Source organism: Tupaia chinensis, unplaced genomic scaffold (assembly GCF_000334495.1).
Source record: "Tupaia chinensis unplaced genomic scaffold, TupChi_1.0 Scaffold000060_1, whole genome shotgun sequence".
In the NCBI taxonomy this organism is placed as follows: Eukaryota; Metazoa; Chordata; class Mammalia; order Scandentia; family Tupaiidae; genus Tupaia; species Tupaia belangeri.
The window spans coordinates 1,705,961-1,732,334 of record NW_006159518.1 but is presented as its reverse complement, the minus strand read 5'-3'; the positions used below and the strand labels follow the sequence as shown (position 1 = coordinate 1,732,334).

Here is a 26,374-nt window from a genome sequence, read left to right as displayed (position 1 = left end):
CGGTTCTGGGCCCCTTTGACTAACACTCCGAGTTTCTATTTATGTGGAATTTTATTTAGAGGACTCTGTGATCTGTGAATATCTTCTTAGGGAAACTGTGCAAGCATTTTCAGCTATGGAGAATAGCTTCCTAACCATGCATCGTTTAAACACCAAACAACAAAATATACCAAATTTCAAGTTCTTTCTGAAACTTAAAAAGTAGAAAATAGTGAAGCATAGAATCTTACCCTATTTTAAATTTAGTAAAGAATCTTAGCACTGTAATGTTTGTGTGTGTGTGTGTGTGTATGTCTATCTAGAATAACTATGATGCTTATAAACTATTAAAATTAAAACCTAAAGTGTATATATGTATACACACACACACACACACACACACACACACAAATTTTTTTTCCCAAGAGATTTTTGCTATAGGATGTGTGCACTTGACAGAGAGACAGAAAGTGAGAAATCATCCCCCTGGGTGTATGGCCATGCCGAATCCCTTCTCCCCCATTCTGCTTTCAGGATTTTGGGCATGCATACACACATGCCTGGTGTGTTTCAAACTGCTGGATTCGAGACTTGACCCATGGTTGGCCACGTGGGAGTCCAGCACCTTAACCCTACGCTATCAGCTGGCTCCAGAGAGTATATTCTTTATAAGTTTTCCTTAGAATTAAACAATCCCCAAGACTCTGAAATTTTCATTCTAGAATATTTTATCTTTTTGGGAATGGCACTTAAAGTCTTAGGGGGTGGGGCTGGCACGTGGCGTGGTGGTGAAGGTGCTAGATTCCCACAGACCTGGCAGCTTGCTTTCTCATTTTCCCTTTCTCTCTCTCTCTGGTCAAATTAAAAAAATAAAATAATAATAACAAAATTAAATAAATAATTATTTTTAAAATGTCTTGGGGGTATGTACATATGTGTAAGTATTTATGAAATGTAATACATGTTTTTTTAGATATAAATACTATATATGTATATTATATAAAATAAACACATGTACATATGTTCTTATTATGCACATATACATATAAACATAGATAATACTGTAATAAAGCTAACTTGGAAAGACAGTGTTTAGAAGACAGTCTCCTTGGAAACCTGAAATATTAAGAAAATATGGAGTCTTTTTTATTGTCAGTGACCGGAAATGACTTAATTCACTACTGGACACTGAAATAATCATATTATTGCAATCTAAGTTTCTGATTTGTGAATTAGTTTTGCAATTTCTGTGTCTTTTAGCTTTAAGAACTATCTAAAAGTAAAAGAAGTATAACAAAAATAGTATTACTTCTGGAAGTGTGGTAATAAATCTCATTCAAAATGTTACCTCTCCCAGAGGACAGATCATTCATTTTCCTTCATATCAAGCGTAGACATAATTATGTGTTTTGATGGGCTTTACTCTCTGTGTATAGTGTGTGTAGTTTGTTGATTTAAGGTTTTTTTTAAATTTGTTTTCGTTTTTGTCCTTTGTTTCAGATTTTAAGTTAGAGGCTTGTGCTCTTATTAGTTTGGTGTTTATTATTCGATAACCATGCTAAGCCATAGTCAGGATTACAGTATACCACTCGATGATCAGGGTGATAATGTTTGAAATGAGGGAGAAGTACTGGAAGGGGTTTCATGAAAATCAGGAGGGCTAGAAGGGTGAAGAATTTGACACTTTCTTGAGAGGTGCACAAATCCCATTCTAATTCTTTTTTGGCATTAATTATAAATGAAGAAAAATCATAGCGTTCTTCACTAGCAAAGAAATCTCATTTAAAGATCCACTATAGTTCGTGTAATTTATTCTGTATAAAGGAACCAAAATTATTTACTGGCTTAATCCGCACTTACTGAATGCTTCTTTGACCCGTGCTACCTGTTCTCTGGGTCGGGTGTGTGTGGAGAGGAACCAGGAGCAATGGGACAAAGAGTGACAGGAAGATAGACATGGCCCCTGACTTAGATATATATATATATATATATTAGGTCTCCTCAAAAGACATCTCCCAGGGCTGACCCTGTAGCACAGTGGTTAAACCCTGTGCATAGACATCTGTATGTCATATGGCTGACTATGGTTCGAATCCTGGTCCACACAGCTTGAAAAACACACCAGGTATCTCTGCATGTGTCCAAAATCCTGACAGGATAGAGGAATGGAGGAAAAGGGATTGTGGTGTAACCATATCCCACTGAAAGGTGCTTTCTGTTTCTGTCTCATGAGCACACGTACCCAATGGCGATTGAAAAAAAAAAAAAAGAAAGAAAAGGAAATATTCTCTCTCTCTTTGTTTTTAAAAGAAAAAAGACTATGTTCCAAATTCTGTAAATAATATTTTTTTTCTGCACCTCATTGGCTTTCCCCATCATTTTCCACTGAAATGTTTACCTTTCTTTGAAAGGAAGCCAAAATACTTTTTTTTTTTTTTTTTTTTTTACTTTCTATACATCCAGTGCCAAATTTCTTGAGTAACTTTAAATTGGAGAAGAAATGAACCTTTACCTGATTTTGAAAAGAGCTCTTTTTTTTTTTTTCCTCCCCTGACACCTGTGCCGTTTTGTAATCTGTCCATGGAACTTGCTCTCTCTTAAAATAATCCGAATCAGAAATGTGTTTGATTTTTCATGAACTCAGGCAGACTTCTCCAATGAAAGCCACTTTTTTTTGTTGTTACTATCAGCAGAATCAAAGTGTGTCATCAACAGTGTCCCAATCCTCTTGTCATCCTCTGGCCTTTCAACAGGTGCCCCTTAACCCTTTTTGGGCCAGGAACTCCTTTGGAAATTTGATGAAAGCCATGGAACTTCTTTGAAAAAGGCACAAAAGCCAACTTTGGAATATATAATCTTTAGAGATCCAGGGGACAGTGCAGCCCCTCAGGGAAACCCTAGAGTGGCCAGAATGGCTAAGGGGAAGAACAGGGAGGAGCTGGCTGGATTCAGATAGACATTGCTACTAAAATGATAGATTCTCCACTTTATTTTTCTTTTTTCTTTTTTTATTTGCCAGAAGGTATGTACACTTGCCAGAGAGAGAGAGAGACAGAGACAGAGACAGAGACAGGCAGAGAGACAGAGAGAGTGGATTTGGGGCACACACGTGCATTCACCTGCTGTATTTTTCAAGGTGCCATGATCAGTATTCAAACCATGGTAGACCTTATGAGACCCAGTTTCTTTAACTACTGTACTATAGGGCTGACCCAGATTCCCTACCATTTAAGCACAATTTTATGTTTCCTAATGAAAATATTAACTTGTTTTGGAGATGTTAAGTGTCACTGGTTTAAAAAAAATCTAGCAACATCTATTAAAATTTGAAAATACATATACCCGCTGATCCTGCTGTTCCACTCCTGGGAATCTCTCCCATAGCAACGAAATCATCAGCGGGGAGGCGTATGTTACGTACAAGGATCTCCAGGACAGCACTGTCTGTAGTAGCAAAAAAACCAGAAACGGCCAGCAGGTGACTTGGTGGTTAAGGTGCTAGACTCCCACATGGCCGGCCGTGGTTCAAGTCCAAGACCTAGAGGCTTGCTACGTTCTCTCTCTGTCTGTCTCTCTCTGGTGAGTATGTGTACTCTCTAACAAATTAATAATCATCATCATCATAAATAAAATAAATAATTCTTAAAAAAAAAAAACCAGAAACAGAGGCAAAGGAAAGGAAGCCTGTTAGCAAAGAAATAGTGGAACAAATTATGGTAATTCATACCAAAGAATATCATGAAGTCATTAAAAGGAAGGCATTAGAACCATGCTGGATGCCTAGAGGGGGGCCTGTGAAGCGTGGCTCTGTGAGAAACATAGATGCGGAAACGCAGGGAGATACGGAGCCCTCTGGGAGTGCATGCGTGTGCGTATCTATGTCTATGGGTATACCTCTCTGATAAGGGTTACATGTAGAGGGAGAAAAATAGGACTAATGTATTCTAGGTGGTGAACACTGCGTCTTGGGCCGTCCATAGAATGAGATAAACATAAAAAGGAAAGAAAAGATTGCAATAATTTAAAAAAGCCATATATTATGATGTTAATTCATTTGCATCAAACTATATATATGGATAAGCATATAACAAAAGAAATAAAAATAATCTTAAAATGTATTTGTATGTGTGAATATATATGTATGCATATATATATATGTATATATATATATATATATATATACACACATATAATTAAGATCCCACTGTTTTGCTTTTTTCATAGTCAGTATAATTGACTCTTGATTCTTTTTTTTTAAAAAAGAATAATTTATTGGGAACCAGCAGTTAGCATAATGGCTATGTCGCTGGACTCCCACGTAGTCGACCGCGGTTCACGTCCCGGACCCGGTGGCTTAAAACTCACGCCGGGCGCGTGTGCGTGTGTGCCCAAGATCCCTTTGTTACTATTATTATTTTATTATTTTTATTTAACTTTATTTATTTATTTATTTATTTATTTAAATTTGACCAGAGAGGGACAGAGGGAGGGAGAGAGAAAGAGAAAGAAAGCAAAAGCGAAAAAGCAAGCTGCCTGGTTTGGAACTCAAACCGTGGTCAGCCATGTGGGAGTCCAATGCCCTTAACCACCATGCCACCTGCTGGCCCCATTATTATTATTTTTTAATTTGACCAGAGAGGGACAGAGGGAGGGAGAGAGAAAGAGAAAGAAAGCAAAAGCGAAAAAGCAAGCTGCCTGGTTTGGGACTTGAACTGCGGTCAGCTATGTGGGAATCCAGTGCCTTTAACCACTATACCCACTGCTGGCCCGAAGTATGATCGAGTCTTTTGTCACTATTTAACATCTTATCTTTAATTCTCTAATTTTCCCACAGAGATGCCCAAAGACTTTGACAAGATTTTTTTTTTTTTGAGAGGTTTTTGCTATAGGGTGTATGCACTCTCCAGAAAGATAGAGAGACAGAGAGACAGAAAGTGAGAAATCACCCCCTGGGGGGATGGCCACACTGCAATCCCTTCTCCTCCATTCTCTTCTCAGGATCTTGGGCACGCACGCACACGCGCCTGGCATGAGTTTAAGCCGCCGGGTCCGGGACTCAAACCGTGATTGACTACGTGAGAGTACAGCGACATAGCCATTGCACCAACTGCTGATCCCAAGACCTTGACAAGATATTATTGAAAGCATTTTAGAGGGGAAAGTAGTGAGATGCTTTCTGTACAAAGGGACTTAAAGAAGTTTTTGGAAAAATAAAATTTAAATATGAGTTTGGGCTGGCTCCAGGGCCAGTGGTTTGAGTAGCCAGATCCCACATTTCCAGCCATGTGGTTCAAATCTCAGACCTGGCTTCTTGGGAAGCGAGGTCAACACATGTGCATACATACCTGCCCCAGATCCTCAAGAGAGGTAGAGATGGAGGAGAAAGGGTTGTGGTGTGACCATTCCCCACAGAAGGTGCTTTTCTCTTCTCCCTCTCTGTGTCTCTCACCCTCTGGCAGGTCTAAATGTCTTGCAACCAAAAAAAGTTTACTTTGGTGCCCATGCATAATTTTTTCCTGATAAGCATTTTCTATGAACTTTTCACTGGTTTCTCCTGCTGCTGCTTCGAAGATTGACCTTGGTCTGTGAATAGAACACTTGGAGTCATGAGCTGGTCTGAACAGAACTTAAAATGCATGCCATTGCTCGCGTTTCGAATATAAAATGAATATAGGTAAGAGAAAAAAGTGCCTTAACTCAATTTTAAGGCATTTGACTCAGCAGATACTCTTTTATAATTTTTTCTAATGTTGAAATGGCTTTGAATTTCCATCTTTAATTCATTAACAATGCCTGCATTTTAAAGAAGAGAATACTTTTCCAGGCAACAGTATTGCTACCAAATATACGCAACTCTATTCTAAATATAGAGAAATCAGTTTTTGGTCAGATAAAGTCTAGCCTGATTTTTAAAAAGTGAACAGTTTGATGTACAGATTCACATATCTTTACCATAACTGAGCCAGGATATTCGTGTATTTATGTGTACGTGTAGCAGAGAAAATTTCAGGTTGGGGTGCATCTCATTGTTTGTAACCATAGGAGTAAAGCCAGAATTCATAACTATGATGCCGCTTTTTAAGGGGGAGTTTCTTGATTCTTTGGATTACTTTTGGTTTGTTTATAAATGTTCATAATAGAGACAAAAATTGTAGCTATTTAAGATAAATCCTCTTTGACACTCTCTCACACTTTCTCCCCCAAGAAATTTAGATAACTTCTGAGATTTATCTATAATCTCGGAATAATTGAAGCAAAGACTAGTTCATATGAAAAGTGCAATGATGTGGCCGGTTGTGTATATTTTTCATGATTGTCCCTGTGCAGACAACTGCCTTAGTCCTATTCTGATTAGAAAGGCCCTGTCTGAGAACCTTTTATCTCCACAGCAGGATAGATACAAGTAAGTCGATGCGAGAAATCCCATGACGTCATCCTCAATCAATAATCATCGATTGAGTGGAGTTGGCTTCAGAGCTCCGTATCAGGTTCCAGGAGGGATACAGAAGGACATGCTTTCTGTCTTTGAAGGGTAGTGTGGTTCAGGAAATAGTTCAAATGTGCATGTTAGGACGCAGTTCCATGACAAAAGGCCCTGCCAACAAACACCAGGGAAACCAGGATGAAAGGCCTGATGGTGGGACAGGCCAGGGTTTGGAGGGAAGGTCATGGATGGTCAAGAGGCAGCTGAACAGGAACAAGCCTTTAGGAAAGTATGAGCATGATCCGTAGGACTGAATCCTTCCAAACTCTGTCAGTGGGGTGGGAAACCAGGGACTAGTCTGTCTCCCAGGTGGGAGAAGTCCGCAATCAGCATAGGCCAAACACTGCAGAAGAATCTCGGCCTAGTGATTTTATGAAATGCAAAGCCTGGAGACATTAAATCATAGGTAAGAAAATTAGGAGGCTGGATCAGGGTGGCAGCTCTGACAACAGACAAGCAAAACTTAAGAGTTCCCTTTAGAGAAAATTGGATGTTAGTGATAAGTTGGTGGGGGAAAAAAAGGAGCCATGGAATAAACATATTTGTCAAAAGGTTAAACCCAGTACAGTGGGTCCAATTTGACATTTTAAATTAGAAAGGAGACCCTAGGTAGTGACATAAAGAACCTGATTATTTGATTGTTAAGTTTTACATTTTCTGTAAATTTATTATTTAAACAATATATTTCTGTCATAAGCACAAATATCATCTAGTATATCTTTTTTTTTTTTTTTTTTTTTTGGAGAGATTTTCACTGTAGGGCGCGTGCACTCGCCAGACAGACAGAGAGAGACATAGAGACAGAAAGTGAGAAATCACCCCCCAGGGGGGATGGTCACGCCTCAATCCCTTCTCCTCCATTCTCCTCTCGGGATCTTGGGCACGCACGCACACGTGCCCGGTGTGAGTTTTAAGCCACCGGGTCCGGGACACGAACCGCGGTCGACTACGTGGGAGTCCAGCGACATAGCCATTACGCTAACTGCTGGTTCCCTCATCTAGTATATCTTTGACAGGGTAAATGTTCTACAGTTTTGGATAACTTTGGGGAATAAGTGTTAGATAACAGAATCCGGGTGTTTATCTTGCAAAGTAATCTGCGATTTGTAAGACATTTTTTCCTTCATTGAGTACACAAAGTTCTGCTACAATTACTTGTGAATAATTTTTTTTTATGACTCATGTTCGTAAGACTATTGTAAGTGAGCCTTTAAAAGAACAATGTTTGATCAGCATTAAAAAACCCCTCTATCTTTCTCACATCGAAGATATTTTCCTCCTGTCTAAAAAGTACCTCCTTCTTTGTAGAGACTGATATTTACACAGAGCTGGTACTTTTCAGTTCTAGAAAGGAAAACAGAAACACATTTAGAAAAACCCAACTCACCAAACAAATCACCTTGATGACTACCTACAGAGAAAACAAACTGGCTATCTTTGTTTCTTCTGTGTTTTTAGACCAGTCCATAAATGAGAACTATGTGATACTGGAAGAACTGAGGACCTGTCTGGATTATATTTGGCATAGTGGGTGGACAGAATGGGTACATCAAATTGCCACCTAACAGAGCAAGGAAATTTGTTCTTATTTTCTGTTGGAAAATGAAACAAATAGCTATTAAAAAAAGCCTCAGCCAAGGGACGTTAAGCTTCTGCAGTGTATTCGCATGTGGAGTGCTCAGTCACTCCTAATTACTGGGAATTGGACTTGACCAATAATGGTATTATTTTTCTGGGTTTTTATTAGGTTGTCATGAGATATTTTTTCTATGTTTTTCTATGTCATGACTTTTTCGACAGCCCAGTATTTCCCTGGAGTATCTGTGATAATACCATTTTAATTCATTTATTTGAAAGAATCATTGATTTAATTGTATTTACTATTACTATTTTTAATTTGCTATAGGGCATGTAGGCTCACCAGAGAGAGAGAGAGAGAAAGAGAGAGAGAAGAGGCAAGCCACCAGGTCCAGGAATTGAACCACAGCCATGCATGGACACATTACACTGGTGTGTGGGTCTCTGGACACAACTTAGGACCCTCTGATGTGATCCCAGCTGTGTGACCACTGCACCATCTGGTCCCTTACAATGCTTTATCTTGCCCCAGAAATCATTTATTTGGGTAAGCCATGAAGTTGTGTCTGCTCTACAGCTTGGAAGAGTCTGTTGGTGGGAAGAATCTTCTGTTTCATGCTGTCTTCCCGGCTTGTTCTGCACAGTGTCTGTGTGTTGCAGTTGCCCACTCCATTTCTGAGCTGCTGGTCTTCCTTTCTCACCACGGACTCGTTCTCCCCAGGGAATGTGGAGTGTGTCAGCATTTTATCTCTGGTGCCTGTCAGTGGGCTAACCTCAGTGTGGTTTCAGACCAGCTTTGTCCTGATCACCTCCGTCTCCCTGACATCTGGCCTGTTACCTTCTGCAGAGACACCAGGTCCTGTAGAAGTGAATAGGGCTCTGCATTGGGTTCCAGAGGGAAGTACAGAAGCTTAGGTGTGAGGAGCTAACTCCTGACCTGGACGGCAGGGACCTCCTTTGCTGACTTGTCTTCTGGGGGCCTCTTTCCACCTCTGCCCTGTGCTTTCATCTTTTCCCTCTGCTCTTGGCCCCTAACATGGCCATTATGGCTATCTGATCACTGCCTTCCTCTCTGCCTTCATTACACGGGATTTTCTTTCCTTCCTCCCTCCCTCCCTCCCTCCCTCCCTTTCTCCCTCCCTCTCTCTCTCTCTTTCTCTCTCTCTCTCTCTTTTAGAGAGATTTTTGGTATGGGGCACGTGTACTCACCAGAGAGCGACAGAGAGACAGAAAGTGAAAAATCGCCTCCTCCCCCACAGTGAGTGATGGACATTCCTTCTCCTCCATTCTCTTCTTGGGATTGTGGGTACACAAGCACACACGCCTGATGTGAAGTTTAAGCCACTGGGTCTAGGACTCGAACTGTGGTCGACTATGTGGGAGTCCAGTGGCATAACCATTTCGCCACCTGCTGGCCCCACATTGGATTTCTCTTTAGTGCATCGACTTCCTTTATATCTTTGTCTGCCTCCCAAATGGCAGAGCATCTAGCGAGACTGGAGAAACGCGACCTGGTGTTCCCTGCTCCATGCCCATGTTTCCTGAGAGCCATGTGAGGATCTTACTTCCTTGTTTGGGGGGGCCTGGTTTCTGATCGCAACAAGGGTTTAACCCCCCCATCTCCAAAGTTCAGAGTTTCCACTTAAACTGAGTCTTACCTACTTGAGATTTTCTACAAGTGGATGCTTTCTTCTAGGCCCGTGCTGGGCTCCTGCTCCCCTGGGTTACCTAGGGATGCCTTCTCTCTTTGGAAACCTCTGTTCTTTGTGGAATGTCAGCATTCTTCACCTCAGTGTCGACAGGGAGGGATGTTTGTTTGGCTAGGAAAAGGCCCTTTTGACTGGAGATGTTAGTAGAAGCAGAATCCACACTGCAGTTTTGGAGATGAAGTGAAACCACCCCTGCTGGCTGTAGCTTAGGGCTCCTGGGCCCACGAGGGCTGACCTCACACTTACAGCAGAGCCATCATAAACCCGTTGGCCTGGCTGCCGTTCTCTGTGGGCCCCTCTGCCTGGCTTCCTTTCCTGTGCTGACCAGAGTTCTTTCTGAGAGATTCACTGAGGACGGTGACACCACCAACGGCCACCTTCCAAAATGTAACAGTTCACGGTGGCAGTCGGAGCGTAAGTTTTTAAACCTTTCACTGGAGACGGAAGTACTTTATGCTAAATGACTGTATTGCTTGAAATCACTTATCCGTGCAGCCTTCATTATATTCCTTAGTCATTATGCTTTGCATCACATAATTTTTTTTCTAAAACATCAGCATGGTGAACCAACGATGAAATTGCATTTCTTTGAATTAGAGTACAGATTATTACATGAGAAAAAAAAAAGACATAAAAGGGGGAAACATTCATGTTTATGTTTGAATAAATGTGAAAAGCTTCACAGCCTCAAGGCAGTTAAAGAAGAGGCTGTTAGAGGACGTGGACCATCCTACCCCACTGCTTCCGATGTGCCTGAGAAGGAGACTCCTGAAATCCTGGGTGTACGAATCCTGGTATGTAATGAGTGTGGGATGTCTTTCTCGTGGCACTAGGAGAATGTAGCATCACTGATAGCCCCGATTCTTTTTTGTTTTTTTAAAGAATTGTTTTATTTAACTTTATTTATTTATTTTTAATTTTGATCAGAGCGGGACAGAGTAAGAGAGAGAGAGAGAGAGAGAGAGAGAGAGAGTGAGGGAAAGTGAGAAAGCAAGCCGCCAAGTTCAGGACTCAAACCGCAGTCGGCCATGTGGGATTCCAGTACCCTTAACCACCACGCCACCTGCCAGCCTCATGATAGCTCTGATACTTCTCTCAAGGCTCTCACAAACATTAGGCAATTAATAAATGATGGTCGAGAGCAACTAGAATCTCTACTCCATCTGTCTCCCCACACACCCCTGAGCTTCTCTGTCATCTTTGTATGGTGAAAGCCATTCATAGGATTGGGAAAAGTTGGGCATTACAGGCAGGAATAAGCAATTAAACACAGTCCGGGAAAGAGTTGGGGTCGGGGTTCTTTACTTGGCCCTGACCCCAGGCTTGGCTGGCCCTGAACATCCAGCGTGTCTTCTCTGGCTCTCAACGGCAGACCTAGGCTTGTCGAGTTCCAGACTTTGTGCCCGTGGCCCTGTCATTTGTCCTACAATCTCAGCTTTGCCACAGTCCTCCCCATCTGTATCCTGGGTGGGTGGGGATCAGCCAGCAGAAACATGAAGTGATTGAATTCATCAGGGCTAGTTGTGAGCTCAGCTTGTGGCTTTTATGGGGTCTCAGCATTGACATGTTGTCGAGTGTTGACAGCAAAGCCAGTTGGATTTTTAATGTAATATGCAGATAGGATAGGATCATTGCTGTGTGCTTGATTGTAATTTCTGTTTATCCTCACAGCCATCTGCTAGGTTATATATTTTTTATTCTGATGTCAAATGCGAGACATAAACGTAGCACTTTCATTGTTCTGCCATGTCTCCTGCTTTCTCTCATCTCCACAGTTCTGCAAATACTATCACTAGGGGGGTCTGGTAAGAATGGAGACCTGTCCTTGTTTGCCCAGGGATTCTAGACCAAGAAGGAGTGAATGATTAGAACCAGTAGCAGCGATTATTTGGTAGCAGTTAACTAGCACAGAAATGGCACTGAACTAATCATTTGCTCAAAGCTTTTTGATCAGTATCTCATGTAATCATCACAATAACTTTCTTAGGTAAGCATGACTGTTCTCTCTCTCTCTCTTTTTTAAAGAATTATTTATTTAGTTTTTTTATTTATTCATTCACATATTTTAATTTGACCAGAGAGAGACATAGAGAGAGAGAGGGAGAGAGGGAAAGCGAGAAAGCAAGCCACTAGGTCCGGGACTCAAACTGTGGTCGGCCATGTGAGAGTGTCCAGCGCCTTAACCACCACACCACCTGCTGGTGCCAAGTATGACTGTTCTCATCTTGTGGGCGAGGAAGCTGTGGCTCAGGGAGGTTATGTCAATTACCTGGGGTCACATAGCTGCTCAGGGCCCTGCTGGGATCTGGCTTTCAGTTTTTCTGACTCCAAAGTTTGGGATGTTCCTTACAAGGTCAGACTATCTTAGTGTCATTATTATAAATGACATTTTTGTCATTTCTATACCATATTGCATCAGCTCCATTGCCTTTTAGGTTTAAAATTTTTCAAATTCTTGGCCTGGCCCCTGGTACAGTTGGTAGCAGGCTGGGTTGCAGTGCTGGAAGCCGCATGGTTGCGTGGTTCAAGTTCCTGACCCAGTTGACTTAAAAAAAAATAAATAAGTAACAAAGCCCAGGTACCTACATGTGCCCAGTATCCTGAGGAATTGCAACTTGGAGGGGAAGGGGATTGCAGTGTAACCAGATCCTGTAGGAAGGTGCTTCTCTCTCTCCCCTTCTTCTCTCTCTCTCTCATCAGTGCATGCTTCTCTGTCATAAATCAAGTGTTTTGTGTGTGTGTGTGTGTGTGTGAGAGAGAGATTTTTGCTATAGGGTGCATGTGCTCGCCAGAAAGACAGAGAGTGAGACAGAAAGTGAGAAATCACCCCCCCCAGGGGGGATGGCCATGCCGCAGTCCCTTCTCCTCCATTCTCCTCTTGGGATCTTGGGCACGCACGCACACGCACCTGGTTTGAGTTTAAAACACCAGGGGGGGGACTCAAACCACGGTTGAATACATGGGAGTCCAGCGACATAGCCATTACGCCAACTGCTGGTCCCCTGAGTTTGTTGATTTTTTAATTTAAATTCTATATGGGCTTATATCTCATAAATCTACTTTAAAAATCTTTTTTTTGGGGGGAGGGGGTTTGCTATATGGCGCATGCGCTCGCCAGACAGACAAACAGACAGACAGAAAGCGAGAAATCGCCCCCCCAGGGGGATGGCTACGCTGCAATCCCTTCTCCTCCATTCTCCTCTCGGGATCTTGGGCATGCACGCACATGCGCCCGGCGTGAGTTTCAAGCCACTGGGTCCGGGACACGAACCACGGTCGACTACCTGGGAGTCCAGTGACATAGCCATTACACTAACTGCTCGTCCCTCTACTTTAAAACTTTTTTACTTCTGTACTCGCTACTGCTTCTTAGAGTATTGCCAGTTCACTTATTAAAAGTCCAATGAAAGAAGGGTGACTTATTCACATTTCAAAAGCCTTTTTAAAATAGATCTGATTATAGAAAATACCTTTATATTAGATACTTGGTTTTGATAGGGGAGGGACTGGTTGGACGATTTAATACGTAGTGTATGGAGGAAGTGGTTACTAACTCTAAGTTATTCAGGAGTTAGGTTTTACTGCCCAAGACTTTTTCCATCTCATCCCTCTGTTGCCTTTCTGTTCTGAGCCTGTTCAGCAACCCAGAACACTCCCTCCTTCCCCAGCTTCTGCAGCACTGCTTCTGGGTGTTTCAAAGCTTTAAAGCAGTCAGAGTGGTACTTTCTGCCTTTGCTCAGCATCTTGTTTCCCAGGAGGAAAACTCACAGATCTATTGGCCTGGTGGGTGCTTGGAGCAGGTGTTTCATGGCCCTGGTTGCAGTGCTCCCTGGGGTTGCTGTGCACATGTGTGCATGCTCATGCTTGCTTGCACACACAAGCAGTCTTTACTTTGTGCTCTGCTGGTGCCATAGAGGATTTAAGGTACCTCTCCAAGAGAAATGCCGAGAGGACATTCATGAGGGTGAGAAAGAAAACAAGATGCTGTAGAGAAGGAAGTGCGTTAGTGGAGGAACCAGGCTTCCACGGGTGGCAGGAGTGATGGGAAACCCAGTATGTTCTCAGTAGAGCTGGGAATGTGGTAAGTGTGGGTGGACTATCCATGAACCAGTGACTCTCCAGAATATCCAGGAGATGTGCGGTGACACCTATTGTAGAGGACCAGAATGGCATACTCAGATTTTATCATTAGGTGTGGGAATCCACAGGCCCTTGGGCAATGGAGTGATTTGCTGAAAATGACGTCATGGAAGACACATCAGACAGCAGATGGATTGGACTGGGAACTTTGAAGTAGGGAGCCACGTCAGGAAATATTTGCTGCAGTGAAAGTCAAGAGTGATCTAGCAGCTGAGTGGAATGGAAGGGAGAGAGGGTGTGAAGGAGACACATTTTTGAAGAGCGATGGTGATGAGCGCCAAAGGTGGTGGTGGTGGTTTTGGAGTCTCCCTTGAAGGAGCTCACCATTGGCAAATGAGTGGGGAGGGCAGTAGGCAAAGTGTCTGGCTGCTGTGTTTGTGTCTCAAGTGTGTTGTTTTTACTGACTGTGTGTTTGCTTGTGTGGTTTGGGATAGGTGTGTAAGGGTGTCTCTAATGCATATAATGGTATCTTCCTACCCCACCCAGACACCCCTTGGCAGAACTACTGGGAGATGGAGACCTAATGGGACTGAGTTCTTCGCGCTTGTACTCCTGAGTAGCTGGGACCGTTGTCAAGACTGTGGTCAGAGAGAGAGAGGACAGGCGGCCTGCTGAGTTCTTGATCTCTAAACTCACAGCAGTAAATGTGTGATTGGGTGAGCGTGTGAGTTCAGGATTGAACACTGATATGAAGAGTTTGGAGAGTGTTTAAAGGGAACTAACTCCCATAAAATATGATGGACAAACAGCAATATTCAGAAGAAAGCCAAATAGTAGTGCCCAAAGCTTTCTAGAATTGTTTGTTCAATTGCAATATAGAAAAATTGAGTTTTGGCAATAAAACATTTATGATTCGTGGGTAAGTAAACAAGTTTCTTAGGTTATGCATTATGAATTGTTATCCTGTTTGAACATTTGTTTTTCCAAGTGGCCAAGGCAGTGATTGCATGCATATTTCAGAATTTATTCTGGGGTTTACAGAGAGAGAGAACAAGATCTTAGCACGAAGACAGTGTGGGGTTGGTGCTACTCTCTAGATTGACTCAGCTTGGACATTAGTCCTGATGTTGAGGGATATCCAAAATGCCCCTGTAAAACTTTCTGACTCTTTTTTGGCAATCAACATGACACTTCTAAGAAGGTAACTTATGCAGTTTAATAGCTTGGCTAGTAAAGCCAGCTGTTATGCAGCCTAGGCCCCTGAGAGCCAATGGGAAGTGTAGAAGGGAGTGAGGGCTTTGGAGTGAGTTAATCTTGGGTTTCAATTTGTCTCTACCACTTAGTGCTATGTGGCTTTGGGCAAGTTACTTAAACTCTCATTTTCTTCATTTTAGAATGGTGGTTTTTAATCTCTCTCAAAAGGTTATTAATGTGAGGTCAGTGATCATGCTCTCGGAGGTGCAGGACGATTCTTGGCATATATCCTAGCAGGTACCAGCAAGTGGTATCCACAGTCGCTGTTTTCAGGATACTGTGTATTTTCTCTTCATTTTCTATAAAGGGATACTGATCAGTGTTGAAAAAGGACAGCTTTTATCCTTATCTTATGGAGTGAAAGAGAGACTGTGATCAAAAGAACATTCTGGAAATAATATCCCCAAATGTCATTACTTTACCTCACCTCCTGGGGAAAAGCATTCTTCTAAAACTTGATAAGGGAGACCTTTTGTTGTGTGTGTTAATTTTGCTAGAGGGGGTTTTCATGTGCTGGAGAGAGACAGTGGGGGGATAGTTGTGAGAAAGCACCCTTCACCCCTCCATGGGGTTAATCACACCCAAATCCCTTCTTCTCCATTTCTCCTTCCAGAATTTTGGGTCTGTGTCACATGTGGCAGTGTGTTCCCCATGCTCCTGAGTCCTGGACTTGAACTACGTGGTTGGCTATGTGGGATCCAGTGCTTTAACTACCACACCACAGACTGGCCTGCGAGAACCTTTAAAGCAGGCAAAAGAGCATGAATTCAGATCTGAATTTAGAATCCAGTTAAATGTTGGCTATCACTTGCTAGCTATGTGGTTTCGGGAAAGTATTTTTATTTTTGAGTCTGTGTCTGCAAAATGTGTCTGTAATACCAATATCCCATGGCCCAACGTTGTGAGTATCGCATGAGAGGATCTGTCTGAAGGACTAGCAGGGAGCCAACATAACTGGAATAAACTTGAAGAGGAAGTGGTTTAAAATGAAGCAAAAGAACCATGCGAGGGTCAGGTTGTGGGGTCATGATAGGGCACATTTAGGTGTTTTGGGTGTTATTACTTCCAAACTTAAGAAAAAGGAAAACGGCTTTCCTTGTTGATATTGTTAAGACTTGGTAAAATCCTTATTTTTAAAAATAGTGATGTTATTTACTAAATGACTCGTCATAGTGATTACATAATCAGTTAACTTTTTATGGGAAATACCCAAAAACAGTGGTAACTTGAGGGCTTAGAGAAAGATGACAATGGAATCTCAGAAGAAGCCATCATAGGTAAAGGTAAGCCTGTCAGTTATTTTTCATGGGCTGCATCGTCCCTTTCAATGAAGGAGGATCTACCTGATTTTTCACAAGTGGTTGAATTAGTGAAATTTTAAAGAAGCAGTAAAAGGAAGAAAATTTAAAAAACAAGTGAAGTTACTTTTTTTTTTTGAGAGGTTTTTCGCTATGGGGTACATGCGCTCGCCAGACAGACAGAGACATAGAGACAGAAAGTGAGAAATCGCCCCCCAGGGGGAATGGCCATGCCACGGTCCCTCCTCCGCCATTCTCCTCTCGGGATCTTGGGCACGCACACACACACGCCCGGTGTGAGTTTTAAGCCACCGGGTCCGGGACGCGAACCGTGGTCGACTAAGTGGGAGTCCAGCGACATAGCCATTACGTTAACTGCTGGTTCCCAAGTTACTTTTTTTTAAGAGAGACTTTTGCTATAGGATAAGTGTGCTCACCGGAGAGACAAAGACAGAGAGACAGAAAGCGAGAAATCATCCCCCATGGAGGATGGCCACGCCACAATCTCACCTCCTCTGTTTCCTCTTGAGATTTTGGGAATGCATGCACATGTGTCCAGCATGAGTTTCAAGCTACCAGGTCTGGGACTCGAACTGCAGTTGGCCATGTGGGAGCTTAGCAATGCAACCATTATGGCATTTGCTGGTCTCCAAGTAAAGTTATTTTTTAAATCCATAGAAACTTTTGACAAGTTGTAAGACATTCTAATTATGTTTGCCAAGATACATTAGCTACTCCTCTGTATTTAATGGTTTAAACCAAAAGCAAGATTTACAGTCACACTTTTATGGCAAAACTGACTGGTTGGCACTGCTGCTTGGCAGACTGAGGCCATATGGGAGGCTTGGGTTCGGTTTCCAGCCCATTCAAAAAAGCTGAGTGTGGTGGCGGGTATCTGCAATCCCAGCTATTTGGGAGGCTGAGGCAGAAGGATCACTAGCTCCCATCGGTGTGAGCCACATAGTGAGACCCTGTCTGAAGGTCCTCGGGCTGGTGGGGCCACAGCCTGTGGTCTCAGGTATTGGGAGAGGCTGAGGCAGGAGGATGACAACACAGGAAGATCCTGTTAAAATACCACACACACACACACACACACCCTGCACACAAAATGATACTATTCTGATGATAAGCCAAGCAAAAGCATATTCGTGCTAAAAGATGTCCCCAATGTTAGATCTCAGTTTCGTGAGGCGATGTAACTTTTTCGGCATGTTTTATGTAAAGCAAACTAGGTTGGAGAGGAAAATAGCTCTACTGGACTGGGTGTTTTCTAACTGGTCCAAAGCCCCAGGCCGTGATGATACATATGGTATATGAACTGACTGTATATCTCTCTGGAAGCATCTAGAAGTCCCAAACTTCCTGGGGGTTCATGATGAAGGAGTGACCCAAACACACCTGGTCAGTACTGCCAGGGTTCGGAACCGGGCCTCTGACCCTCCGCTTGCTCTCTGACCCTTGCTGGCAGAGATGAGTTGCCTGAAAGAGCGTGGCAGAAGGTGAGGGGATAATGGGTGCTTCCTTTTTAAGATGAAAAATGAAAGAGAGGATTTTATTATTATTATTTTTTATTATTAAACCGTAAAGGAAAAAGAATCAGTCCCACAAAGGGTGAGTTGGTTGAGACAGCCGTAAGAATTGCTGCTCACAGCATCTAGCTCCTAGCCAGCCTTCTCCACTCAGAAATTATTATTTTCAAACCGAGCAGATTTGCAGAGATAGCTCCCAAACAGCTGCGTCAGCTGTAGCATGTGTGAAAACTGCTCAAGAATAAACCGTAAAAGTAGGTTTTGGAAATTAAAAGAAAAATTCAAGGCTGTTTTGGTGCGTAGGGGTTATTAGCCACAGTTTACAGAAATATGGAACAGTCGAGTTGGGAGTTCATTTCGTTTCTCCGGTGTCTTCCTGTTCATCTTGCTGATAGATTTGTCTCCCCGGTTACCATAGAGCTGCTCATTGGTATTCCTCAGTGTGAGGTGTTGCCGCGAATCCCCTCATAATTACACTGAACTAGAGAATCTTTACTTCTCAGGCCTCGCTCAGGCTCAGGGACTCTTTTTCTTTTATGTGGCAGTTTTAATTTTGCACAAAAATGACAGCTACTGTCCTGTGCGTTTGGTCTCAGTGGCAGGGTGGCCAGGCAGCTACCTTCACACCTGATGCAATTACAAAGGTGGCACTTGCTGCTGTCCCTTCTCCCCTGGGACTGTACACCTCATTTTTTATGATGTCTGCCTGCGTGCAGGCTCTGTCAGCCCTGGGCCTCTGTTTTCAGTTACCAGGAGGTGCTGTGCATTTTTCAGAAGGGAATAGCCATTTCTTTTCAAGAATATTTTCCTTTTGTGTCTTTCCTCACCTGGCTTTTGGTCTTTGCTTCAAAGATGAGGGGTTCCCTGTGCCCCCAGTAGTTTCTCCAGTACAGTGTGGGTGTCTGAGGCTGGCTCCCAGGAGAGGCGTTGGTAGGTGGCTCATACCTTAGGAGCGTTAACTGCTGGCCTCTTCGATTGTGACCAGTGAAACTAATGATCTTTCTGTCTGAATTTTGAAGGCAAGAAGACATTGAATTCATTATATTTGAGTCATTTTCACACTTGTCAGTTATTACAGTGATTTTCAGGGCTTGGGTTAATGTGTATTGTCGAAGCAGTTACTGGTTTTGGATCCCATAGGTTAAATTCATTGCAAGATGCCCCGGGAGATGCCTTTGCTGTATTTTGACTCTAACTTCTCTTCTGTGGAATCACTTTCAAGTTCAAATACATTGTGTCTGATAAATTAACTACACGTGGAGGGACTGAAGAGCAATTAAGTATGACATCAGGTAAATGAGTCAGTGATAGGGTATGCTCTATTTAGGTTAGTGTAATTCAGAATAGGAGAAACCTGATTTAGTGGGCTGGACAGGAAGTTTAAATGACTGAATGAGAAGAATGGCTTTGCAGTACTGAGGTTTGGTCATTAGAGATCTATAGTAGTTATTGTGTCCGCTGTGAGAGGAGACTGTTGTGAGATGTTTGCAGATGATTATGTGGCTGTTGTTTAAATTGCCATTGTGTGTGTCTGGTCTAATCTTTACACATAATCTGAGGTGCCATTGGGTAAGATGACAATGAGTGGGTGATGTGTGGCTGAGACCTGTCAAGCCATGATAAACTATTGTATTTTACTCTTCAAAAATTTTAAAGTTGTGGGCCCACAGATGGCATAGTGGTTATGTCACTGGACTCCCACATGGCCAACTGCAGTTTGAGTCCCGCACCTGGTGGCTTCAAACTCACGCCAGGTGTGTGCATGTGTGCCCAAGCTCCCCGGGGGAGAAGGAAGAAGGAATTGAGGTGTGACCATCCCCCCTGGGGGGTGATTTCTCACTTTCTCTCTCACTGTCTCTGTCTCTGGTGAGCACATGCACCCTAAGACAAAAACCTCTTAATTTTTTTAAAAAATTGCAGCCAACAGATGGCATAGGGGTTAAGGTACTGGACTCCTACACGGCTGACTACAGTTTGAGTTCCAGACCTGAGGCTTGCAAATCACCCCATGCATGTGCATGCATGCCCAAGATTCCAGAACAGAGGAGAAGGGATTACAGCGTGGCCACCCCCCCCCCCGGGGGGGTGTAATTTCTCATTTTCCCTCTCACTTTCTATCTCTCTCTCTCTCTGCTAGTATACTCACCCTATGACAAAAAACCTTAAACTTTTTTTTTAATTATTTTTTTCCCATAAGCATAAAAGAGACTGAGAGACTGAGAAAGAGAGAGAAACAGAGAGACTATACCCCCAATAGGGCCTTGATGCCACCATCCACCCAGCGTCAGCCAGCTCCAGATCATGGGCACACACTCACCCAGTATGCTGAGGCAGGTCTCAGGACACAGCCTGGGAACCTTCACATGGGTCAGCTGTTCAGAGCATTGCGCTGCACTGCTACTCCACCATCTGCCCCCCAATGCACTTTTACTCTTTAGAGAGTTGCTTAATTAGGGTGACAGTGCCCTAGGTCAGGGAGTGGGCTCTGCAGTTGATTGTAGTGTTTCCCCCTATTCATCCTCTCCCCCTTTTAGAGTTGTAAGCCCTCACCTTTGCCATGTAACCCTATCTAACCTCCTGTTAGAGGAGGTACTATTGCCTCATGGATGTTGGGTGTGACTGTGTGACTCCCGCCTGCCAATGGACTTTGAGTGCTGAGATGTACTTCCTGGTTTGACTTGGCTCCTGTTGTTCCTGCTGTTCCCCGTGAGAACAGGGTCTGCTCGGATGCCGCTGTGGGAGAATGCGGAGACACATGGAGCAGAGGCGAAGCGAATCCACCCTGAAATCTGGAGCTCAGGAGTCTGCAACCACTGCCTTGCAGACCCATGAGCAAGGAAGATAGATAGTATTGTTGTAAGCCTCTGACTTTTGAGTAGTTTGCTATACAGAATACTTGTGGAACTAGCTAAATACATGTGCATATTTTAAAAAATTCCCCACCCTTCTAAGATTCTCATTTGAGGGCCAGCAGGTGGTGTGGTAGTGAAGGTGCTGGATTCCCACATGGCCTAGTGTGGTTCATGTCCTGGACCCAGTGGCTTGAAAATTACAACAAATAAATAGATAAATAAATGAATAAATGTTTTAAAAAACTCATTTGTGTTAACACTTGCTAACACTTTAGCATCAGATCCTGTTCCTACCCAAACATGCGATCATAACTTCGTGGTATCCTTTGGCTGCAATGCAGTGAAGTCTACTGCTGACAACAGTTTCATTTCCAGAGGTTGCGTGAATGCACCCTCTTAAATATTAATATAATTAGACAGCCCATATCATCTTTCTTCTTTTCTTTTTTTTTTTTCAGTTGTTACTCCAAATAGAATCCAAAAAAGGAGCTTTACAGTCTCTTCTCTGTTTTTTTAGGCTTACTTTACCCCTCTGTGTTAGCTTCTTAAAGCACTACATCAACTTCAGAAGGGCACAGGAAAGGGTAAATGTTTCAATTTTTAAATTTTGTGTATTTTAAAATCTTTAGGGGCCAGCAGGTGGCAGAGTGGTTAAGGCACTGGACTCCCACATGGCTGACTATGGTTTGAGTCCCAGATCTAGAAGTTTGAAAATCATGCTGGGCATGTGTGCATGCATACCCAAAATCCCAGGAGGAGAATGGAGAAGAAGGGATTGCAGCGTGGCCATATCCCCTGGGGGATGATTTCTCACTTTCCCTCTCACTGTTTTTCTCCAGTGAGTGCACATGCCCTATGGCAAAAACCTTAAAACAGAAACTGAAAACAAAATAAGACAACACTTTATGTAGACTTTTCTGATATTTAAAACATATTTTTAACTATTTTTAAAGATCTCATAAACGTTTGTGATTGCAAACAACCAATTTCATGGTAGTTACTTTAGGGAGAAAATAAATTTAGCAGAGGACACTAAGTAGCTTAAGGGAGGTGGCAGAAGATTGAGGTCTTAGAGGCAAAGTAGCCAGGGACATGGCTCTCAGTGCGCCGTGGCTGGGTCCTTGTTCAATCCAGGGACAGAGGGTGACGCCTCCTGGTGTTAGAGAGCTATAGAAGCTCTTCTACTGGGGCCCCTGACACCCTGAGCTCAGGGGCCTTTTTTATCCCTACTATCAGAGAAGATTCTACATTCCTTTCATTTTCTTCTGAATTAAGGACTCTTATGGCTATATCTGCTTGTTGGTGTCAAGGTCACAAGCCCATGTTCTAGCTGCAAGGGAGGCTGAGGAGGTGAGTTTATAACTTCCACTTTGGAGAAACAACACTTAAAATGTGGAGAATTGATGAAACTTAGCAAATGTGTTCAAAAGATTCTAGGCAGTCTCATAAATCATAAAAAATGTCCTTGTAAATCAAAAATATTGATTTTAACACCAACCTTTAATTACTAGTAATTAGTATAGCAATATTTAAAAAGTGAAAATAAGCCCAGTGATGAAAACCACATGCCAACTGTGGTTTGAGTCTCTGGCCAGTTAGCCTGAAAACTCGCTGGGCTTGTGTACATTTGCCCAGAATCCTGGCAGGCTAGAGGACTGGAGGGCGGGATCAACGCATGACTAAATCCTGTGGGGTGCTTCTTTCTCTCTCGCTCTCTTTTTTTTTTTTGCTATAGGGTGTGTGTGCTCACTGGAGACAGAGAGAGAAAGACACACAGAGAGAAAGTGAACCCATTTTACATGCTCTTTTTCTTTAGTTTAGATTTTTGCCATAGGGTGTGTGTACTCACCTGAGAGAGACACGGAGAGAGGGAAGGAAGGAGCGATCACCCCTAGGAGGTCACACTTAAGTTCCTTCTCCTTTATTCTCCTCTTGGGATTTTGAGCCCACACACACACATGTGCCCAGTGTGATTTTATTTTTTTTTGAGAGAGATTTTTGCTATAGGGCGCATGCGCTCGCCAGACAGACAGAGACATAGAGACAGAAAGGAGAAATCACCCCCCAGGGGGGATGGTCACGCTGCAATCCCTTCTCCTCCATTCTCTTCTTGGGATCTTGGGCACGCATGCACATGTGCCTGGCGTGAGTTTTCAGCCACCGGGTCCGGGATGTAAACTGTGGTCGACTTCGCGGGAGTCCAGCGACATAGCCATTACGCTAACTGTTGGTTCCCCCCAGCGTGATTTTTGAAGCCATGGGGGCCAGGACTGAACCATAGTAGACCATGTGGGAGTCGAGCATCTTAACCACTATGCCACCTGCTGGGCCTATCTCTCTCTTTCTTTCTGTCTCTTTCATGCACATGCATGCTCTCTATGGTAAATTTAAAAAGTGAGGCCAGCTGGTGGTGTGGTGTTTAAGGTGACTAGATTTCACATGACTGACTGCATGGCTCAAGTCCCAGACCTGGCAGCTCAGTAAACATGCTGGGTGCATGAGCATGTGTGCCCAGAATCCCAAGGGAAAGTAGAGGAAGAGACATTGTGGTGATGGCCAAATCCCCTAGGGAGTGTTTTTTCACATTCTCTCTCTCCTCTGTCTCTCTCCATGAGTGCATAGAAGGAAAAAAAGTGAAAATTAAGGTAATTTATGTAATTCCTTTTAAAAAATACAAATATTAGGACTAGCAGTTGGTGTAATAGCTATGTCGCTGGACTCCCATGTAGTCGACCGTGATTTGAGGCCCAGACCCGGTGGCTTATACTCACACGTACCCAAGATCCTGAGAGGAGAAGGGATCGTGGTATGGCCTTCTCCCCTGGGGGGTGATTTTTTCCTTTCTGTCTCTCTCTGTCTTTCTGGCGAGCACACGTGCCCTATAGCAAAAACCTCTCCAAAAAAAAAGGCAAATATCAAGTAAAAACATTTTTTTTTTTTGCATCACAGTCTTACTTAGATGCTGTTTGCCTAAAATTTGTGATTATAAATTTGACTAAATTGGTTTATCAGTTTTATAGTATTTCATTGTTTATAATGAACCAATTCTCAAACTTTAGAAACACCTGTATATAGACAGTCCTATATAATTCAACATACTTCTTTTTTAAGCTAGTAGCATTGTTTGTTTTCCTTTAGGACTTGACAGTCATAAATCTACCTCTAGAAATCTCCCATATAAATTATTCAATAACTCAGAGACCAGAGTCCCCATTTAGGTAATAGGAATGAAATCTAGAACATTTCATTTGCTGCAGAGAAAATTATTCATTTGAACCAGTGTAGCAATGTTAAATGAACCAGTGTGGAAATATCTCATATCCCTTTGTATGTTTTGTTTATTAAATTATAGCCCTGTGTCCCTGCAGAGAAAAGCTGACACGTCGGAGTTTGTGTTAGGTATGCTAATTTGGCGGACAGAGCAGAACTTGATTGATGGACAGCATGCTGTGGACATGCAAAGTAGAGCCCTCCGGTTTGTGACTGAATAAGAACGGCAGGAAGGGGGGACCTGGAAGGAGAAAGGAGTGGACCCCCAGGAGAGGACAGAGCAGATTGGTCATCAGGAAATCAGAGAGGGGATGAGTGATCAGATACCAAGAGATCAGGTACTGGTTGTAGTGAAAAGTGACAATCTCTCTGGCTGGAGAGAGCAAGGGCGTGAGATAGAAAATTGTCATTTTGCTAGGCTGATGAAGCTAGAGTATTTTAACTTGTATACATTCTCTACATAGTGCCAGCACTCTGAGATTTCCTTGTTTTTAAGTAGGTTTCTTAGTACATATGTAGAATAAGGTATCATAGACTGGGTGGCTGAAACTATGAATGTTTATTTCCCAGGGTTCTGGAGGCTGGGAAGTCCAAGATTAAAATGTTGGAGGTGAGGGCTCTCTTACTCATTTGCTAGTGACTGTCCTCTTACGTCCTCACATCCTTACGTGGCAAGAAGAGAGAGGATTAGCACTCTGGTCTCTTCTCATAAGGAACTAATCGCATCCCTGAGGGCTTTACCTTCTTGACCCAGTTACCTCCAGAGGCTGGGCCCTCAGATACCATCACCCTGAGGATTAGTCTTCAACATACACATTTTGTAGTATTCAGTCCATAGCAATAAATATTGTTGCATTATAGAGCAGGGGCTTTTAACTTTTTTGTGTGTGATATTTTGGCAGTTTAATGAAATTCATTGGCTTTAACTTATTTTTTTTTTTTTTAATTTGCTAGGTGGCACATGTGCTCACTGGAGAGAGATAGAGAGAGAGAGAGAGAGAGAAGGAAAGCGAGAAAGTACTCCTCATAGGGCATAGTCATGCCACAATCCCTCCTCCTCCATTTCTCTGTCCTGTTCAGGATTTTTGGCACATATGTTCATGTGCCTGGCATGTTTCTCAAGTGCTGAGTCTGAGACTCAAACCACATGATCAGCCATGTGGGAACCAGCTGCCTTAACCACCATGCTACCAGTTGGCCCTATGGGCTGATTTTTAAGAAAATTTCTTTCTTTCTTTTTCTTTTTTTTCTTTTTTAATTCCTGGAGGGGTTGTGCATTTGTCAGAGAGAGAGAGAGAGAGAGACTAGAGGGAGTGTACATTTGTCAGAGAGAGAGAGAGAGAGAGAGCGAGAGAGAGAGAGAGAGAGCGAGAGAGAGAGAGAGAGAGCGAGAGAGAGAGAGAGAGAGCGAGAGAGAGAGAGAGAGAGAAAGAAGAAGAAGAAGGAGGAGGAGGAGGAGGAGGAGAAGAAAGCTACTCCCAGTGGAGTTTGACACACTGCAATTCCTTCTCTTCCATTTCTCCATCCTGTCAGGGTTTTGGATTTGCATGCATATGTGCCCAGAGTGTTTTTTTAAGCCATTGGAGCTGAAATTTGAACTACTGTTAGCCATGTGGGACCTGACTTCTTTTAACTACTAGGCTACAGGGCCAGCCTTAGGGAATATTTCCCTCCGTGAGATGTATGTGCGAGAGAGAGAGAGAGACAGAGAGAGAGAGAGAGATAGAAAGTAAGAAAGCACCTCCATGGGGATGGTCATGCCGAAATCCTTTATCTTCCATTTCTCCTTTGGGGATTTTAGGCATGCTTGTACCAGCATGTTTTTCAAGCTGTGTAGTCTGGGACTCAGATGTGTAGTTGGCTATGTGGGATCTAGCCACCTTAACCAACCTGCCACCAGACAGCCCAGGAAATTATTTGTTTATTTATTTATTTGTTTATTGGGAGAGGTTTTTGCCTTAGGGCACATGTGTTCTCCAGAGAGAGAGAGAGAGACAGACAGACATTGAAAGGGAAAGTGAGAAATCACCCCTGGGGGTAGGATGGCCACACCATAGTCCCTTCTCCTCCATTCCCCTCCTGGGATCTTGGGCACGCGTGCACATGTGCTCAGTGTGATTTTGAAGCTGCCAGGTTCCAGACTCAAACCATGGTCGGCCATGTGGGAGTCCAGCAATGTAACTGCCAAGCTGTCTGCTGGTCACCAAGGAAAGGTTTTTAGTTGCATAAATACCATGGATCATGTGAAAATAAATTATTTTAAAATATAGTTACCAAAATATTAAAAATGAATTTATAATAGAATAACATATGGCTTTCTAATTAAGGTGCTAAATAACAT

General features: G+C 43.0%; 1 protein-coding gene and 1 non-coding gene across 2 annotated transcripts in view; one reads left to right on the top strand and one right to left on the bottom strand.

Annotated features, from left to right (window-relative positions):
• The window catches only part of NEBL (nebulette), a 460,558-nt gene that overhangs the window by 178,254 nt on the left and 255,930 nt on the right, over positions 1 to 26,374 (top strand). The gene's annotated exons all lie outside the window — the stretch shown is intronic.
• On the bottom strand, positions 21,220 to 21,339 carry LOC114010137 (small nucleolar RNA SNORA26). The gene has a single exon (XR_003551509.1). It is a non-coding gene; the product is annotated as a small nucleolar RNA SNORA26 (small nucleolar RNA).